The sequence below is a fragment of the Tyto alba genome, unplaced genomic scaffold (assembly GCF_018691265.1).
Source record: "Tyto alba isolate M040663 unplaced genomic scaffold, T.alba_DEE_v4.0 Super-Scaffold_32, whole genome shotgun sequence".
Classification (NCBI taxonomy): domain Eukaryota; kingdom Metazoa; phylum Chordata; class Aves; order Strigiformes; family Tytonidae; genus Tyto; species Tyto alba.
This window is the reverse complement of record NW_024881307.1, coordinates 3,493,569-3,514,156: the sequence shown is the minus strand read 5'-3', so window position 1 is coordinate 3,514,156 and position 20,588 is coordinate 3,493,569.

Sequence of the window (20,588 nt, the reverse complement as noted above, 5' to 3'; positions counted from 1 at the left end):
TGCAATTTTAGCTTCTCCTGCTCGTCCTGCCACCCCAAACTAATTGCATTCCTCACATGCTCCTTCTTCTCCCTCCACCCCAATCTTTAAAGGCTTGTGGCGTTATACTGTAGGCTCAAACCACGTTCAAGGTTAGTTTTGTAACCTGCACGGCAGAGTCAAAAAACTGAACGTGATAGAAAAAGAAGGGAAGGAAAAAAAAAAAAAAATAAAGAAAGAGCCAGCTCTCGTCAAGAGCATGGTAGTACAAGGAAGTAATTTTTCTCTCCCCATTTCAGTTGGACGTTGCTGTTTACGTCCGTGCTAGATGCTGCATCCTTTCTTCTCCATCGTGCAGCTGTAGCATCGGCAAATTGGAGAGGGGAGGCACGGAGGGAAGGCAATAGCAATTGAAATTGGATCCTATTGAATTTTCAATAGGACACCAAAATATACACATATTTCAGTGTGCGTGTGTACAGATACATAAGTCAATGGAGGAATCTGAATAGTCAGTTCCAAATAATTACAGTGGGGGGAAATCATTGGAATAATGAGCAGTTGCTACCAGAACATTCAGCGAAATGAAATGCCGACTGCTGTTTATTAAACAGCACTTTATTTTCAGTTTAGGGTGTTTGGGATGAAATTAGGTGGCAAACACACAGCATCACCGAACAACTGGAAAAGCCTGGGATCTTTAAGACTGTTCAATCCATCTCGCCTGCTCCCTCCATTTCTTTCCCTCTTTCTGCTTTTCCTTGCTGTTTCCTTCCTCTTTCCCTCCCCTTTCGACTGCAGCAGCCTCGGGAAGGGGCTCTTACACAGCTCTGAAGCCACAGGAGGAAGAAAGATGGTCTCTGCCCTCAGATCTCACCACAGGCACTGCAGCGGTGCTGCGGGATGCCGGCGCTGGACCGGAGCAACCAGCTGGGATTACAGACACCGAGGTGGGATGGGACTCGGAGACCCGGCAACCAGAGGGTCAACCCTTTATCAGCTGCAACTTTCCAAAGCTTTGAAGTTCGGGGCTATTTCGCCAATATCCTTGGAACGATGACGCACAGCCCACCCGCACGCCCAAGCCTCCAACACCGCCTGGCATACACGCCACTTGCTTCTTTCTTCAGCAAGACCAAAGGCCACGTCAAATGGCTGTGCAGCACACGAGAGATCCAGAGCACGACCAACAGGTTTGAGCCTTGCAACAGCAGAGCATCTGCTAGAAAAAGTAGCAGGAAGACCACGTAACCCATGCATGAGAAGCGGATAGATTCTGGAAGCTTGTATTGAGGAAGAAAGACCAATTTTTCAGCCTATTAGACATTTTCCAACAGTTCGCAGCATTGTAAAACAGGACAGGGGAAAAAAAAAAAAAAGATGAAAAAAACCACATCAGGCTTGGAAATGCACAGGCGCCGGCGTGCTGGAGGTTGTTCCCACCATCCCCACATGTGAGCCGGGACGTTGAATTTGGATCCGTGTGGAGTGCGGAGAGGAAAGCAGAAAGAAGGGCAGGGTGCCCCAGGGAAAGGAGATGGGGAGCTTAAGTCCACATCCTTCACCTGCTCCTACCCACTCTGTCCCCAGCTGCTGCAGCATAATGTAAGCAGACGTGGATCGACTGAGGAAGGAGAGATGAGGTTTTAAGGAAATGGAAGCGCCTATGTGTATATGCACACGATTTAGATATCTCAAAAGATTTCTCACCCTATTTCACATAATTCACATTTCTAAGCTTCTCCCTTCGTGATGCAAGAGGCGAGCATAAATGAGACGGGTCAAAAGCCTCATAAGCTTGAAAGATCTCCAGGTTTGCAAAATCATTTTCAAAAGCTTCCAGTGTTGGATTAAGCAGGGTTACCTAATGCCAGTCAGATGAAACCACACTACCAAAAACTCACTGTGCGGGCAACTTCACACTCTGCAGCCACAGAACAAACCGCCTTCAACACCTTGAAAACAGGTTTACACCCTTCAGACACACATCATCTTGTAATCGGGTAAAAAAATACCATCTACAGTACCTCAGAGATGTCTTCTCCTTGAGGTGATGCAGCAGTCAGGCGTGGCCAGGAGAGTCAACGTGGCTGGAAATCTGTCTGGTCCTGCCTGCGTTGAGAAGAGGACACTCATTCATTCAAGGTGCAGGGAATCCAACTGTTTCTTGCTAGTTCAGTTACTGGGGGAACAAATAAAACGATTCCTAACAATTTTTTATGAGCATAACAGAACAACCTAGAAACCTTCCCTATTCCACAGTCCAATCCCATACTGGAAAGCACAAGAAGCTGCTTTGTGTTTGTTTTGGGGTTTGGTTTGTGGTTTTTTTTTTTTGTTTGTTTGGGTTTTTTTTTTTTTTTTTTTTGGGGGGGTTGTTTTTTTTTTTTTTTTGAGGGGAATACAGTCCCCTCAAGCACTGAGCCTCCTCAGCCTGCATCAGAATCTGTACACAAGGATGCAGGAGAAGTGCCTGGCTGCACAGACAAACAGAGCAGGGAATTCAGGCTGTGCCCCAGTGAAAACAGAAGCCCAAACCAATTATAACTATTGGGAAAAACACAGACTTGCTATTCAACGTGGAACTAAAGTAACCCCACAGCTTATTGACAGCCCTACCGCATCCCTCTGTGCTAACTTATCATACCTATTAACACTCTGCTATTCAGGGGCCTCTTTCTTTGCACCACCTCTGCTCTGCAGTAAAGCCAGCTTCCAGTATTGAAAAAAAAAAACACCCAAACCAAAACTAAAACACACAATGAAGCAAGCATCCAACACAATAAAAATAAATTAAAACCCCTAGAGGACACTGAGAAGAGTTGTGGCTTCTTTTACTGCATTTTCCAAGGTGCTGTTTAAACACAGACAGGGGAAGGTGCATAAATACATCAGTTCAGCCCTCTGGCCTGCAGAAGCTTTGGCAGAGCACAGAGAGCGACAGGAGCTGGGATAATTATACCTCTGGCTCTGTGCAGCCAGCACGGCTGCAGCCACTGCCTGGGTTACACTCCACACCACCTCGCCCATCCCCACGCCAGGGGGTTTCGGCCCCGACCCGGTCAACGTTGAAGTGGGAGGGGCTGCAAAAATTACCAGGCAAGATGCTACTTAATTCCCTTCACAAACCATCCGCTGGTTTGCGAGAAGGGTCAAAACTGAGTCACCTTGGCCCCCCACACCTCTGGGGTGAGGGATTTCCAACCCCAACTGGCACCCGGCTGCTGCAAAAATACATCTTTCCCCCCCAAGACCCCCAGAAGTTTTACACCTGAGCAAGAAACAGCCAATATTTCCAGCTAGGACTGGTCTTTGCTTTCTTTTGCTGCCCAGGCTGCGTGGGGAGGGTGGCACAGCACATCATAGCCCCCTTTCCTGCTATCTTAAGGGACACAGTGTTAATTTACTCCAGGGAAGGGTCGCCTGCGTGGCGTGCAGGCAGAGAAAATAGGTAGCACACCAGGAGGGCAGTTTCCTCCCCCCGAGCACTGGCTTTACCAGCATTTGTCCCCCAAAACGCACAGCCAAGCCTCGGTGCTCTGCAGGAGCACCCCAGGAGGAAGCCCAGCCTTGGGCACGCTTCAAAACCCGTGGGGGATGAGGAGCAAAAAGCGTTTGCCTCTTACTGCACCTTGCACCTCCACCTTCCCTGTCCTTTCTCACTTCACCCTAGGCCCACCCCAGCCACACACCCCATCGCTCAAGGCAGAGATTCCGTTACCTGCCGAATCAGCAGCCCATACATGGGCAAAAAACAGAGTCAAAAACATCTCTTGAGCTATGGCTTGACCTGAAGAGGCAGAGCAGATAGATAGCAACCACTGCAAGGCATACCACCAGGTCTGCCCAAAGCTTCACAAACAACCCACCACGGGGAAAAAAGATTAATACAGCAAATCCCTCTCCCAGTTTGCAAGACCCAGATGCCCAGACAGCAAACGAGAGAGACCAACTCACCTCCTGCTAAAGCTCCTCAACCTAGCCCACGATACCAAAAATAAAATTATTTCTCCTCACAGAGAGCACCTAATCTTCTCAGGGAGCCACACACCTGCCCAAGCCCCTCTCCTGCCTGCCTTTTATCCAATGAAGAGGTGGCCCACTAACACCCAACACCTGGGAGCAAATTAATTAATCAGTCCCAGGCAAGGCAAAACCCAGTTCCTCCGAGCAGCATCCCAGGCATTGCAGCTCACAGCACAACGTGCCGCATCAGGCTCAGGTGGTTTGTGGTTCTTGATAAACTCCAGAGGCTTTTTCAGCAAGCAGGGAGCAGCGGCTCCAGGGGCTGAGCTGACAAGGCCCTGCTTTCTCTGAAGTTCTCCTGCAGATCCAGGTTTCTTCAGCTCTTTTCCCTGGTGTCCGCACAACTTCGCAGGCATTAAACCCGATATAGATGCATGGCAATCGCTCCTCGGGTTACCCCTCCCTTGTTAAGCCAAAAAAAAAAAAAGAGCCTGTGCTGTGTCCAGGTAGCAGCTCAGGGCAAATTGTCCTCACCTGGATGGTCCTGGGCCACCTGGGGAACCAGCCCACCCATAACACGCAGAGTTTTGGGCAAAGTGTGCTCCTGTCCTCCTCCGAGGGCGAGGGGTTAGCATGATGGAAAGGGACAAAGTGCTTTGGGGACATCACTGGGAGGTGTACGCTTGGAAATTCATGCCCCACGTGCCGGTGGAGCACCTGGGGGAGGGTAACCCACCGCTGCCCCAGCCTCCCTCCTTTGCTGATTCCATCTAATGCAATAACACTCATCATAATAAATACTGTTAAAAGTGAAAGTCTCTCTGGAGACTTCAAATCTTGGGCACAGGTGTTCAGGCAGTGGTAATCGGGTGACTCACTCATTAAAGGAAATGCAATTTAAAATCTATTACATTTTTTAAAATACAAAGCTGCTTTTTTTTTTTTTTTTTCCCCCACCTTGTTTCTGGCCCAGCAGTAGCCAGGCTCCCCCTGTGCTTAGCAGGACTATTTTTGCAGTGGAGGAGCACGACACAGACCTTACCCTCTCCCATCCCCACAATCCTGCTGGCTTTTATAATCTCCCCTCGGTTTAGCAGAGCCCTTTTAATTTTTTTCTCATATTCACATTTTAAAAAAATAACTAAAATAGGGAAGTTGGAGAAACCTGGGAGGGAAAAGAGCTACAAAGATAAATTGGGTGATAAAAAACAGCTGAGCTGAAGGACACTGAGAAACTCTTTAGTCTGGGGGGGAGAGAAGAGGGAGGTCCAGTTTGATCAAAGAAGAAAATGCCAAGTGATTTCTCCTAGCAGGGAAAGACAATAACCGGCAACCAAAAGTTAAAGACAGACAAATTAAATACAGCACAAATGTTTAGCAGCGAGGGTGATTAACCTTTAAAATCCACTACCAATGGCGGTCCTGGATTCAGCATCTCCCGAGATCCTTAAATCAACCCTGAACACCTTTTTGGAAGATTTATGTTCGACAAACACGAAATCCTAGGCTCAGGAAAGAGGTTTCTAATGACTTTCCAGGGCCTGTTTATGTGATCTAAAAGTCCCTTCTGGCCCTAAATTCATTGCGCTGCTGCAGCTGATCCTCAATTGATCTTGGGAAGCGCAATCCTGCATGGCCAACCCTGAAATCAAAACCCAAAGTTTGTCATTGAAGCTGCTCGCTATGTTTCTGCCATCACAATCCCCTGCCCGTGCCTTGCCTGAAATTCAAGTTAAACCAAACACGAAGGAATGGGGGGAAGTTTTAATCAAACCTTCTCCCTCTCTGCCTTGTCCTCCTGCCTGTTCGCAGTCGACTTCTGCTGAGAATAAAGCACAAAAAAGTGGCTGGAGAGATTATTCTTGAGAAGTTGCCACCGGCTCTGATTTTGCACATCCAGACAAGAAACAAATCGATGTGAGCAGTTGCCCTGGCTTTGCCAGGCACCCAAATACTGTTGGCACACGCGGGGCTCTGTGCTATATGGTGTGGATGGGTTACTGGGACAGTTTGTCCTGCTCCTTGGGCGGAACAAGCAATGACAGAAAAAATACTTTAGAGCGGTGTAATTGCAACTCCGGTGGAAGGTTTGTGTGCATAGACCTACTGGCAGAGGGAGGAATCATGCTTCCAGCCAGCAATATTATAGCAGCAAACATTCTGAGTGCCAAGGTCTGTTGTGGCTCCTTCTCTCTGCCTTTCCTCTCCAAGATGATGTCCTTCATTTGCTCTTGCCCTGAGCTCTCATGCTCAGTGATTACCAGAAGTCACTGGAGCTTTACGCAGCTCACCTCGTGGTCGCTGTGCCGTTCACCATCCGAAAAGCACCCAGGGCCCCTGCACAACCTCAAGACACAGCTATGGGCTGGAGGACGGCACCCAGGACACGCTGCACGGCCACGTCACCGGGCGAGGTGGGTTTCAAACACTCAAATTCAGCGCAAACACGCAGGAGCGGTGCGTGGTTCTCACCTGCACGTTACGCTAACGCGTACAGAGAGCCCAGCCCAGCATCACCCCCCTCTTAAGATTTCACTGCTGATTTATATCAGCAAAACCACTTCTAGCACAGACCTGGTTGCAGCCCCCCCCTTCTCTCCCTTCCCACTTCAAGATGCTGCCCTTCATTTGTTCTGGGTTCACTTGCTCTTTCAGCAAAGGGTTTCCCAGCACCGCCAGTATTTAGCAGCCAAGCGCACGGTTCAACCAATGTCTTCTCCCGAGCTGGGCTTCCCCTAGGAATTTTCCACCTATCTCAGCCTCTACTGCCATTGACCCCGCCGTGGATTTGCGTGCACTCGAGGTGTGCAGCGAGTGGAAACGCAAAGATTTAGCCTTTGCCTGGCTGGCCTGCGCAGCGGACGAGCAATAACCTCAAATTCAACGGCTCCTTCGCTGTGCACCGGGGCTGAAATCTCAACGGCGGCATCTTCCCTCTCCATCAGTCCGATTAACCCCGCTGATGAACATCTTTCCCTGCCTCGGGCACACTTCTGCTTGCACTGCCCCTGCCAGAAGCTCCGCTCACACCCTCCGCGCTCCTCCAGCGCATTTAATAGGATCCCACCGCTCTGATTTCCAAGAGGCAAAACACTCCCTCGACTTGTTCCTGGCACCTGGAAGCACCGGAGGAAGACGGGAGTGATGTCTTCTCCATCGCAAGCTAGGAGGGGGCTGCATTTACCCACGGAAGAGCTGGATGCGGGCCTGAAGTCAGCAGCATCCCTCTGATCCAAGCAAGATCAGAAACAGTGCTTTTGGAGGGCTACCAGCAGATCTGTCGTGCCTTGTCCCAAGCTGAACGTTGTTTATCCACAGTTTGACTTCCAACAAAGGCACAGGCTGCCCACGGTGGCACCGAAATACTTTTGTCTCTCTGTTATGCACCCGTGGTACCCAGTGAGCCTCCAAAAACCAGCCAGCCTGCATCCCCCCCGCCCTCCGGCTGCCGATTCATCCTTTGCCCGGGGGTGCAGCCTTGCTCCCCCGCAGGCAGCGGCTCCGATGGAGGAAACCGCAGGCCAAGGCAATCTGGATACAACACCTGACTCCTGCCCGTTTTGAGCAGCTTTCAGGCAGTTTTCTGGCTCTGAAAAAAAAAAAAAAAAAAAACACACCAAAAAAACAGGCAAGGACTTGGCTGCTGCGGCACGCTGTCAGAGGGAAGAAACCAACACGTCTCCTTGTTCTCTTTTTCCCTACCCAGCTCTAGGGTGGGGGGACAAGATAACCCTGCGAAGAAACAAAATCCCACCGTGGAAAATCCCCCCCAGGAGATTTGGCGATCGCCTCGCCGGGAGGAGGCAGGGGAGCCGAGAGCCGGAGCTGCTCGCCGGCCGCCTGCTGAACGTACCAGGGGGGGGAAATTAAACGCGTTCATCTCACCGCAACTCACAGAGGCAACGTTTCTACCCGACGCGCAAGTTTCGGACAATCAACCAAATTTACTTCAATAATAAATGAAAAAGGGAAGTTTTCTTTTATAATAGCAATCAGGGACGAGTGCCGCGGCGCCTTTTTGTGTGGATTTTTTTGTTGTTTTTTTTTTTTTTTTTAGCAAACTCCATTCAACTCATTCTCTTTAAAGAAAATGATTCCTTTATCTATTATTCATTTGAAATACAGAAGGAGGACACAAGAGACTGTAGAAGTGTGTAGTTTGTTTCTGACATCTCTGGAATAATGTTTAGGAAGACAAAACGTAGAGCTTAGGGATTTGGTAGTTAGGAGGCCAGTAATTCCATTTTGTCTGTTTTATGATTTTATAATGTTGCCCATCATTCTAGCGTCTACATGCAAATCTTTGCTAGGTGAACCTGTGGTATTTTTTTGCTGGTAGTCACGAAGACCAGTAGTTTAAGGGTCCTGCCTATACATGTGAGATGCAGCTATGCAGCAAATGCTTGCAGGGCATCCGTCTGGTTTTCATGCCAAACCGTGAAGGTATACGTGAGTAACATGCCAAGAGAAATTCCAGTTTCGCTTGGGAGATTTGGTGGGGAAACACTTCTTGGGATGTAAAAGGCGTGGGAGGGGGCAACTCTCAAAAGACTTTGAAACCAAAGCTCTGCACCCAAATTCCCTGTACAACTGCAGACCCATCTCCTTCCAACCCCGACTGGCAGGATTCACCTTCATCCCCCCCATATATTTTTAATATAAATATATAAGACGTACCCGGAGCTCCCTTTGTCAATGGAGAGAGACCAGCACCTCCGGAGGACAATTCATCCAACCAGCCTGTCTGGGAGGAGATAAATGGCCTCTGGAGATGCCCATTTCTCTCCACCGACTAGGAGGGAGCCCGAGGCAACCAACCCCGACATTGACATCTAACTTTTAGACACGGACGTCAGAGCAGATTAATTCAACCCATTACTGAGGCCTTTAATTTTTGCTGGCTTGATTTACAAGTGCTTGCTCAGCACATTGAGCCCCAGTGCCACAACAGAGAGCGGACCCAGAGTCCTTCCTCCTCTTCCCGCCTTGGATGTGGCCATCTTTACTCTGCCACGCACCTCACATTATTAAATACAGATAAAATAAGAATTATCCTCTCCGTTAAAACTTTCTCTTGGAACTCAAAAAAGTGAAAATGTTCAATGAATGTGCATTGTTGCCAGAGTTTTTAACACACTTGAGACAACAAGCTCTTTCTAAAGGAAGAATGTATCATTATCCTCATTTTGTAGATGGGGAAATGGCTGAGTCATGAATAAAACACGGGTCCAGAGCTATAATCTACTGCTCTGTCCCTATGAACTATATATATAACCCACAGCGTTCCTCAGTACAACCCCAGGGGCTCTGCCTGACATCAGCACCATTTCCCAGGAGGACAGGGACCTGCGTGGATACAGCTGTGCCACATCTGGATTAATCGACTTGGCTGGTGTTAACCAAGAGAGCTGAAAGTGCCCGCGGCCTGGAGGCAGCTCCTCCATTTCGGGGAGGGATGCTCAGGGATCTGAGCCTCTCTCCTCGCAGCCTACCAGCAAAACTGCAGATCATCACGCTCGATGGAGCCTGACGATCTAGCCTGGACAGCCCGAGCCCGTCTTCAAGGGCTGGAGATGGCTTCTGGCAGCATTTCAGCAGCAGGTAGCACAGTGATGGCTTTGCCCAGCCCAGCAGAAGCTCTGGTGCTGCCCACGTGCCCTTTCTGCTAGAGCTGCGGGCCGACAGCATCTCAAGGACGGCGTTCAGCCCTTCCTCGCAGCAGCTCGACACGCTCCTCTGTGGGATAGCCCTGCCTGGAGCCCACGCTGCATCACTCCTGCATCCTAACTGGGTTCCTCCTGAGGGATAATTAGGCTCGACACCCCCATCAGTGCTTGTGGGTACATTCCAAGCTCTCTCCCGCGGCCTCCGTGAGTTGAATCCAACCTTTGGCCGTTCAACTGTTGTTAACTGCAGCTATTCCGGAGGCACAAGGGAGCATTTTTTTATTTCCCCAGCATCGTGTGCTAGCAGGTGGATGCCATTAGTGCCGGCGCCTCGCGATGCTGACAGCACCCCATCCCTGCCCTCCCAACACCACAGCTCCCGCAGGCAGGAGCCACCAGCTGCGAGGAGCCTCAAGGAGTTTTCTTCTACACCAGGCAAAAGCTAGCACATCTCCTGCCTAACACAGACGCTGTCTTGGCGACCCTGTTTGCTCAGCTGAAAAATATGGACTAACCTCCCTTCAGCTGGAAACACACTTTCCTGCTCCCCGTGTAATGAAGTCCAGGTCTATAAAGCGAGTTTCTAGCATCGTGTTGTAGCCACACACGCAGAGATGGTCCTACGTGTACACTCAGAGCCCTTTCCCGGGCTTGTTGTCCGTTTACCAACAGCCCAGTCAATGAAAACTGGCTGTGCTGCACTAATTTTTCACTCGGCAGTACTTGCTAAGCTGGTACACAGAGGAGACTGATGCAATGGCTCATCCAAGCCACAGAGCAGCCTGGCTCAGGGCTTGATTTTGGCCACGGTTCCTGGGGGTTGGATGGGCAGCGTGGAGCTTAAAGCAGGTCCTGCATGTGGCTAAGTGGTTTATTTTGCTTTTTATCAGCGTAGACCCACCTCGATTCTCCCGGGAGAAATTTTTACCGATTCCCAAGGATTTTGTTCTCATTTCTTCTGCCTTCAGGGCACTGCAGCTGAAGGAAGGTAGCAAGAGAGCTATGCAGGCAATTTCGAGCCTGGAGATGCAATGATTTGCACCCAGAGGGAATGGAAAAGCCGACGACATTGCACTGGAGAGCTGAACAAAGCAGGCACATGTTGTGGGAGCAACAAAACCCACCGACTCCCACCTCCTCTCCTTGCGTACCCCATTTCGCCCCCAAGACATCACTCCTCGTCTGTCCCTTCCCTGCTCCAGAACTCCCAACTCCATCCTCCATCTCTCCCCGCTAATCTCTGCACGGGAGCTCCAGCTCAGCTATTGATCCCTGTTTGTGGGCTCTTTGTAAACTTTGGTTGTAAAGGTTTCATTAGGCTGCCTCATAGTCATTACATCAAGTAATGGAAAACATCCATCTTCTTCTGCTCCTCTGCAGCAGCCAATGGAAATCGGTCTGAAGAGCGTTAATCAAGCTATGAAAATCATTGGCAGCTCATGCCTTGACGAAGAGAAACCCGGTGTGTTGGGTTTGCGTGGGAAGGTTTTGGTGTGTGGGGGGAGGTGGCTTGTGTGAGAAGCTGCCAGAAGCTTCCGTCGTGTCCCATAAAGCCAACGCTGGCTGGCTCCAAGAGGGACCCGCCGCTGGCCAAGGCCAAGCCCATCAGTAATGGCGGTAGAGCTCTGTGATAATGTATTTAATAAAGGGCAGAAAAAATTTGCAGCTGGAGAGAAAAGGGAGAATGCAAGAGAAACAACTCTGCAGACCCCCAGGTCAGTGAAGAAGGAGTGGGAGGAGGTGCTCCAGGACCCGGAGCAGAGATTCCCCTGCCGCCCGTGGGGAAGACCAGCCCACGGAGGTTAACGGTGTAGCAGAACCCCACCTGAAGCCTGTGGAGGACCCCACGCCAGAGCAGAGGAAGACTGTGAGGAATCCTCCCCCTGAGGAGGAAGGAGCAGCAGAGACGACACGATGAACCGATCGCAGCCCCCATTCCCCGTCCGCCCGTGCCACTCGAGGGGAGGAGGTGGAGAAACTGGGAGCAAAGCTGAGCCCAGGAAGAAGGGAGGGGTGGAGGGGAAGGTGTTTTCAAGATTTGGTTTTATTTCTCATTATCCTACCCTTTAATCTGATTGGTAATAAATTAATTTTTTTTTCCCAAGTCAAGTCTGGTTTGCCCACAATGGTAATTGCTGAGCCACCTCCCTGTCATTATCTCGAGGTTTTAATTATATTTTCTCTCCCCTATCCAGTTGAGGAGGGGAGTGATAGCGCAGATTTGGGGGGCACCCTGTGTCCAGCCAGGGTCAACCCACCACACCCAGTGTGGGTTTGGAGGCCACAGGAGGAGTCTGTTCTCCCACTGCCAGAGCTCATCACTTGCATTTTCAGAGGAATCAAGGCTTTGCTCCTCCCCAAGGACTGCTACGGAGAGCCACAGGTCCTGCTACCTGGGGCATGGAGCCATCCCAGCCTGCAAACGAGCAGGGCATCTCCACAAGCTCCGGGGTATCATTTCTCCACGGGTTACTCCGCTTTCCATATTTATACAAGCCCCAAACTGGAGCTTTTGCAAACGAATCAAGATGCCAAACCTTGCAGACGTTTCGCCCTGTGCAGCTGGATGCCAAAGGAAGAGGAGAGCAGGGATTCCTGGGGCTCTCGTGGAGCTGGGGAACATCTGAAGCTAATACTCAGTGTTTAATCAAGGCTGAAAACTCACTGTCACCCTTCTGTCAAGTGGCAGCAAATATCCCCAGCCTCGCAGGTGAGCAGTAATCTCAATAAAGTCACACTCTGGTACCTACTATTTAGTCCTTCTGCAGCCGGGAGCCATCCCTTATTGCAGAGCTCCCACACAGGATATCAGAGCCTGCTCTCCCCTAAGGCTCAATATTGCTCCGGAAATTGATATTATTTACAGAGGTTAAGTCCAGCTACTTGCAACAGCATCTTAAAAAAAAAAAAAAAAAAAAAAAAACCAAAATCCAGAAAACAGGGGTCCCACAAAGATGATTTAAAAAAAAAATACACCAATCAATGTTTCCACATCAAGAAAAATCCCAACGGTTTTTGAGACTGTATCCAACAGCATCACTACGCAGCCTTGACTCGCACAGCAATGCCAAGCTCAGCGCTGCATTTCCCAAGGGCCTTTCAACTACAGAGAAGCAGGTTTGGAGGCGAGAAGCCACCAGTCCAACCCAAGCTCAACAAAACATCATGAAATTCAAATATGTTTTGCCTTATAACGGGTTGCAACTGTTTAGGGAGGAGCAGATTTGAGACTCAACAGCAGCCTCTAGTTTCAAAGGCCAGTACTGATGTTGCCCCTGGACCCTCCCCAGCATGAGAGGATGTTTGCTGACCCTAAAAGTTGTTGCAGTTGTCTTGGAAGCAAAGCACCTTTTTGTAGCAGTCCTTCCATGTTATTTTAGCAGCTGCTGTCTTACAGACTGCTGGAGTAAGAGATTAATGCTTTAATTATACCATCTGAAAGCTGGGAGGCTGAGCTTTAGAATGGTATACAGCACTGACTTCTGGCACTTGTGGATCTTGAGGGAGTACACACTAAAATCAAGCTGGAATCCAAGTGAGGAATAACAGTGGAAGAAGAAGTAAGACAGTAATCAGAATAATGTACTTTTAATGCCCAATATCTCACAACCAGCTGGGGCTAGAAATTAAAGCTTCATGCTTGTTTCAAGTGAGGGACCCTGCCTTGCAAAGACTTTATCTCTCCCATCTCCAGCCCTGGTATCGCAGGAGGTATCGGATGATGAATCCACCTGCGTTTGCTCTATGCTCTACAGCACATCTGTAAGCATCTGATCATCCCCCTTCCCCACGCAGACAGTTCCGGGGTAGGTCCAACCGCCCCTGCATCCCCTGCCCTTCCTCGGGCACGGCTGGCAGCGTGACGGAGGGCTGCTGCGTCCCTGGCATGGGCAAGGAGGACCGAGCAGAGGACAACCAAGCTGGATTCCCTCATTATTCACCGGTAACGCCTCCATCACAGGTGGCAGCTCTGGTGCAGGCTGATGGCACAGCTGGAGCGGAACCAGGGCTGGTTCTGCATCCCTCACGCTTTCCTCTCCCTTTTCCTCCTCTCTTCTTCCACTCCCCATTTTTCTCCCTCTGCCTTCATTCTCTCACCACCTCCTAACCTATTTTTCTCCCCTCTCCCCGCTCCCCACCATCCCTCTCTCCGCTCCCCCCTCCCTCCTACTTAGGAGGAGATCAATGTACTGGGAATGCTGACTAGGGAATTAAATCCAGCCAGCCTGTCTCTTTGAGAGACCTCTCACTAATCAGCTTGGACGGTTTCCTATTCCCCGCCTCCACTCGACAGAGAACCTGCGATGAATTCGTCCATCCCCGGTTCTTGTCAGCCTGCACACAAGGAGGCAAATGTCTCTCTCATCTGCTCTGCACTCGGCTTTTCTTCTCCATTTCTGTATCAAGTAGGTTGGAGGCAATAGCAGGACTACCTTGTCGGCTCCTATTTTCTCGCTGAGCTGTGATCTCGACTGGAACACGGCCCGCAAGCGAGTAATTCCTTCCCCTCAGCTGTGGGGTCTGTCTGTAGCACGTGGGGCTTCTGTGTTTTGCCACGTCTTTTCTCAGAGCACAGCTGAGAAGGATAATGGTGCAAATCAGGCTTTTCAGAGCCCCATTTATCTTCCTCTACATCTTTCAACCGAGGAGTTTTACAGGAGTTATGCTTACGGACGCGCTGCCGCGCCGTCCACGCTCGGGGCTGTTCTCCGCCTCCCGCTGCGAGAAGGGATGCTCGGGTGGAGGCGGCTCCTCCAAAACCAAGGGCAAAGCTGAGCACGGAAACCCGTCAGCTCAGCTCACACAACCCCATCACGCAAAGCTTTCCAAACCCAGCCCCAAACTGCAGCCAGCTCTGCCTTACTGGCTAAAGCCAGCCCAGATTTCCATCCCGCGGGGACTTCTGCTGCTCTGAAATCTCCTTGCTTGCCCCCAAACCACGGCTGCACAAGTCCCTCTGCCTCTTCCACCTATTTGTCTTCAGAGAGTTCTGAAAGGGTTCGGTTGGGAAATGGCGAAATGTTTCTTTTTGACATTTCTGCTGCCTGGCATTCTTGAACTGCAGTGTTTAACTTGAGCTTTTGGGGCCGAATCGAAACATCAGCTCGGTACAGGTCTGGATTCAGTTCCTGCAATGCAGCATTAGGAGGAACATGGATGCGTGGCAGGGGATCGGGAGCCCAAGCTGGAAACCTGGCCCGTGATCCAAAATGTGATCCCTTGGGCACGGCCGATAGATACGCACATTAATATTCAACAAAAAGAAAACTTTTGGCTTGCTTTAATGAAAGAAAACATACCAATTTCAACCACCCAAAGCCTGCTGCAAAGATCTCGCTAGAGCCCTCCGAGAAAAAAAAAAAAAAAAAAAAAAAAAACAACATGGGGGGGACCAAGTCGTCATGAAAATAATTAAAAACAAAAGTCAATTTTGTAGCATATACGTGTTCCTTAAACAGGCAGTCCCATGAGCACCAGAACTAATGAAGCCTGCCTGCCTATGGATCGGTGTCTCACGGCTCAATTCTCTGATGTCTAATGAGGTGCGAGCTCTGATCAAAGTTTTTCTCCCCACCATCGGGGAATTCATAACAATACTCTCATCTGGGGATCCTCCAAGGCTCTAGTAAAGGATGAGCTCACGCCGCTGCCTCTCCTCCCGCAGCGGCTTTCGCTGGGTGGTTTTCTCCCTTCCTCACCAAGCTGCCTACACCAAACCCCACTACCTTTGGGCGCAATTCGGTTGAAAAGACTCATGCAGAGCCCCACGGGAGCCGCTGCCCCAGAAATCCGGCTGCAAAGAGCTTGCCAGAGACTTTCCAACCCACGCTGCTGCATGCAAGATGGGCGCTTGAGCCGTCCACACGAGAAGGAAACGTAGATGGTGCAGGCAGCAGGACGGAGCCCTTCTCCTAATCAAAAGCCAGCATCTTGCCACCAAGGATACAGCATTTGCATCATCCTCCTTTCCCTCCTAGAAGCCACGGGCTGTAGAATTGGACACTGAGAACGATTTGAGATGTGTGGGTGGAGAAGAGATAAGTTACACGGGAGAAGAGATGTTGTTTGGTCCGAGGGGAGGCAGATGAGGAGAGGTAGGAGCTCACTAGCTGCTGGTCCCTTATTGTAATAGAGCAGCACAACCGATGCAGAAGTAATTTCCTTGCATGGCTGCCTACGCAGGATGCAAGCGAAGTGAACCAAACTGCACACCAACATGTGTACGATTACGCCTGTGCGCTTAAACATGCATGCAAACAAGCTCTGCTTCTCCAAAATCTCCCATAGGCTCATCTCTGCATCCAAATGAAGCAAAATCAGTGTTTACCAGCATTTCTAGAGCTCAGTGACAGCCAAAATACAAGATTTCAGCTTCTGAGGCCCTCCTAGGATTATCATGTTTCTAGCACCGGCTTTTTAATCAACCTTTTCAGTCCCTAGCAAAGATGTTAGAGAGGAGCAGGACCAAGCAGGGCAGGACAAACCATACCTCAGCGTGTGCTTGCTGTGACCAAGGGAGGTGGGTTCAAGCAGCCCAGCTGAGCCTTTGCAAGCCCTAATACAACAGGAGGAACCTCGGCAGACCAAGGGAGGACGTAAAGGGAGCGAAAATTGAGCTTTTCCCCAGCCACAGCCCTGGGTCTGTTGCACGAGTTCTCCCTTTGCCATCTCAGCACACGACGTTCCCTGCTTCACCGTTCCCTCTGAATTCAGCTCGCAGGGACGTTGCTCTGGCATCATTTGGCTGTCGGGGCGCTTGCTGCGGAGTGCCCTGGCACGTGGGTTATGAAAATTTCTACCAAATATGCCAAACTGATACGAGCACAACGTTTCTGGTGCCGCTGCATCTGCGACAGCCGGGCTCTATCACTTGGGAGACGTGATCACCTCGTGGCACTCGTGCCTAGCAAAGCCCTGACCAGCTTCAGAGCAAGGAGCAATGACATGCAACCGTGCAACGTCACCTTAAAGCAAATGTTGTTGTCTTAACTGGCCTGAGCAGTGCTGAATTGTTGATGCGGATGCAGCTGGGTAGGTTTAGGATCTCTGCACGGAGACGTGGGTGCCCAACTGGGAGCTGGCTGCATTTGCACTTGGGCAAAGCTAAATCCACTTACACCAGCACCGGGGAGATGCCTGGAGCCATCGCCGGCACCGCGGGAGCTCACCGCTGCAGGGCCGTGGGGTGTCCTTTGCTCAGTGCAAAACAAACTGATGAAACCCCAAAGCCCTGGCATCGGGGCGGGCTGGCAGGTCGGGGGGGGGGGGGAGCCATCTCCTCCAAGGCACTGGCATGCAATGAAGGGATGTGCCAGCCCTTCCCAGCTCCGGCCGGAGCCGCGGGTGCCGATGGCTGCCGGCGCCTGGCCAGAAGGGCGGTTTGCTCCGCTCTGGTAGGAGACGGATGTGCTCCCTCTCTTTAAGCTGGCGGCATCCGCTCGTGGCCACCGCCGCACCGCCTGGCTCTGCGCTGAGATTACGTGGCATTCCGACCGCAGCTAACACGGGGTGCCCCACACTTGGGCACCCTTATGAAACCACCCCCCCCCCCCCCGCAGCCGATGCCCGCTCGGCGTGCCAAGGAGCAGCGAAGGTGTTAGTGCTGTCGCCTCCTCGGCCGGGCTCGGGAGACCTTTAAAACGGGCACCACACTTGACCTTCATCCTCTTCTTAATTAACAGCGCGGGTATTAAATTGCAGCCTTTTATTCATGGACAGGTGCGCGTCTTTGTCAGAGGTCCCTGCTTAAATCATCCGCCTCGTCTCCAATAACAATGTTAACGATGCTCAGAGCCGGCTCTGGACTGTAAAACATATTTCCCTGATGTTTGTTCAATAATTCCCTGAGAATTAAAAACATCTATTACCGGCTGCAGGATGCTAAGAGGCCCCTGGAGCAGAGACCAGGCTGTAACTCACTGGAGGGGCTCAGCTGATGCCGCAGATGCTGTTATCTGAGTACCAGGCTCTGGCACTCCGCGGCGTTTGACTGCGTACCAACTCGTGGGCACCGCAGCACGGTCACAGCACGGGAGTGAGGGTTGTGAGCCGAGTCCCTGGTGCGCTCCTGGGACGCCGATCCCCACGTGCTCTTTGCTGTCCCATTACCACTATAAGTGCCAGAACGTTAGCCCGAGGCACCGGGACCGCACCGAGGCTCCATTAGACAAAACATCCCAAAATAGGGTCCTTGCCCTGCATCGCTCACAAGCTCAATACAAAAGGAGGGAGGAAAGCTGCTGAGGAAAGACAAGCGTGGAAGGAGAGTGCCACTCTGGGGTAGTGCGGGAACAGAGCCCCCACGTCCCAGGCAGTGTCACCAGCCTGCTAAAAATACCTATTTATCCCCCCCACATCCTAAGCCGTAGAGTGGGTGAGAGAGCTGCCTCAACGCAGACCGTGCCACAGAATAGTCCCCGTCCCCGTCATGACTTCTGGCAGCTCAGAAATGTTGTTTCTGGAAAAATATTTATCCTGTTAATGAAGCAGAGGCAGCAGCGGAGGCCCCAGAAGGTCAGAGCAGCGCTCGTTGCAATCAGCTCCCTTCACAGCTCCCGCTGAATGGGGCTCTGATTGCAGATGCCAATCAGAGCACTCAATTTTGCCTGCCTATTTGGAAATTAAAACATAAAGGCACTTTCCCAGACACTGCATTTAGGGGTGGTTTATATAACATAATCTTGTGGGCAGAAAGCCAGATGGATTCGGAGGGTGGGACGCTGGAGTTGAGTGACTCAATGTAGGTAGAAAATGCATCTTCCATGTCTTAAAACACGCTCCAGGGAGAGTTAGAGAAGGGGTGGGGGGTTCCATCCATCGAAATCCCACCGCCACCTCCCAGAGCCTCCAGGACACGGGGGTTTCGTGCAGGTTCTATCTCTGCGCCTCAGGACTGAGCTGTTTCCAATGGCCGCTAGCCAAACTGCAGGCTGCGGTTTCGGTTCCACTGCCTGTTATTTTTAATTATTATTGGTATTTCTAAGCATCTTTGCATCTCACCCAAACACTGAGACAGTTGGATGATCAGCAGGCAAGAGGAGAAATGAAAACAAACTAATCCAGTCCTGTAAAAGCTCAGATCGTAAAATGCACAATGTTCAACTGCTGCGGAGCGGCTGGACTCGTCCCGCAGTAAGCTCTCATGATTTCCATTTAAATCATCTGAATTAAAGAGCAGTTCAAGTTCGAGCATCTGCCTGAAGATTTTCATGCCTTCCCGTGCCCCCATGAGCACAGCTGTTTGGATCGGCGGCGGAGGAGCTAGCTGCAGTATCGCCAGCCGAAGACTGATGGAAATCAGCCCTACGCTGGAAACGATCTGCTTGCACGTTCCCAAGCGCGTAGGGATGAGATCTCACCGCGCCGAGCTGCGTCCCAAGGTGACAGCACACGAAGGACCTGAGTTCCACCATGGCCAGGGTTCTGCAGAATTCAAGAGGAGCCGAGCAGAAAAGCCCGCCTCGGATGCGATTTAGAAGACGCAAGGCAGGAGCTCCGGAGCTGCAAGGCCAGCTGCAGCAGGGCGACGCGCTCATCCCCGGGCTGGCACCCTGGGGCTACGCACGTCACCCCTTTCCCGAGGCTGTCGCTTGTTCCATGCACGCTCAAAGGACGTGCTGGTAAAGCAGGTGCTGATCAAGTCACTTGGGATCTTTTCCCTCACGCTTCCAGCCCTCGCCGTCCTGGGGAAACGAGGAGCTGAATGCAAACCTCTCCCAGCGGGGGATAAAGCCAACCAGGGAGCCAGAGGCAGCTCTGTCCAGCCCTGGGACTCCTCGGATGTGGGATACGGGATGCTCCAGCTGAGAGCCAGAGCTCTGACAAGAGCCACCTTGTTGGGAGGAGAAACAATAGTGAATGCTCCGGGCACACAACGGGGCTGTCTCGGCAAGCCCTGCAGCCCGGCCGGCACCGTGGGGGTGCAGCAGCCTCCCTGCTGTCCTTTGCATGTGTAACCCTCAAGGGCAAGTCCAACTTGACCAACGTTTCCATCCTCTGGTTCACAGACACAGGGAAGGCAACGAGGATGTAACAAGGGAAAAAAAAAAAAAAAAAAACAACAAACCAAACAACAAAAAACCCCAAGGAAAATAATCCTGCTTTGTCTAGATTAGCCCCTTTTCCCCATATAGCCTCCCTGCCTGATGCAGGAGCTAATGTTAGCACACCAGTTATGCAACCACCTTATAGACAGCTCCTATTTAAAGCTCTGCTTTGGTGGCAGCACATGACACAGACATTTCAATCCCCCACACGAGCCATCCTGATGTGTTTCTGCTCATTCATTCCCTTCGCTCACAACCCGCCGGAGTACACATCTGCTCCAAGATCTTCCCACTGTTCTCGAGTGCCTCCATGCCTGTACTCAAGGCTGTACTCCAAAAAAAAAAGGCTTTAATTACCAGATAAGATAGCCCATCAGATCTCTTAATTTAGCCTGTCTTTTTATTAATTAAAACACAAGATATTTAAAGTAGAAAAGTGTTGGTGAGCAACTAAAATCAAAGCCCCCGGTGGCGCTTTGGGAAGCTCAGCGATGCACAAGCAACCGCTGCCCATGCTCCTTGCTTTCTGCCCCAGGGGCTGGCAGCAGGTAAGCTTATAGCTCTAAGTTCCTTGGCAAAAAGGTAAAAATAAAAGTCGTGTCACCGATATGAAGACATCTGGCCCCAAAGCTGGGCACCTTCCTTGCAGGCGGGCGAGATGGCTGCTGCAGGACGGCGGCTGCGCGCACCGACGCAAAACCCCGGCTCGCACGAGTGGGGCTCAGGTATTTCTCTGCCAGCATTTGTGTGTGGGTACAGGAGCGTTTCTATCTATCCTGGGTACTCATCCAGTGAGCAAATATCCTCTGCCTGAAGCAGTCTCTGTGTGTGCAGATACCAGCTAGACCTACCAGAAGAAGGCAAAGAAAAAATCCAAACCCAAACCCAAAGCCTTCCTCCGGCATTCATCATTTTAATTAGGGAAGCTGTG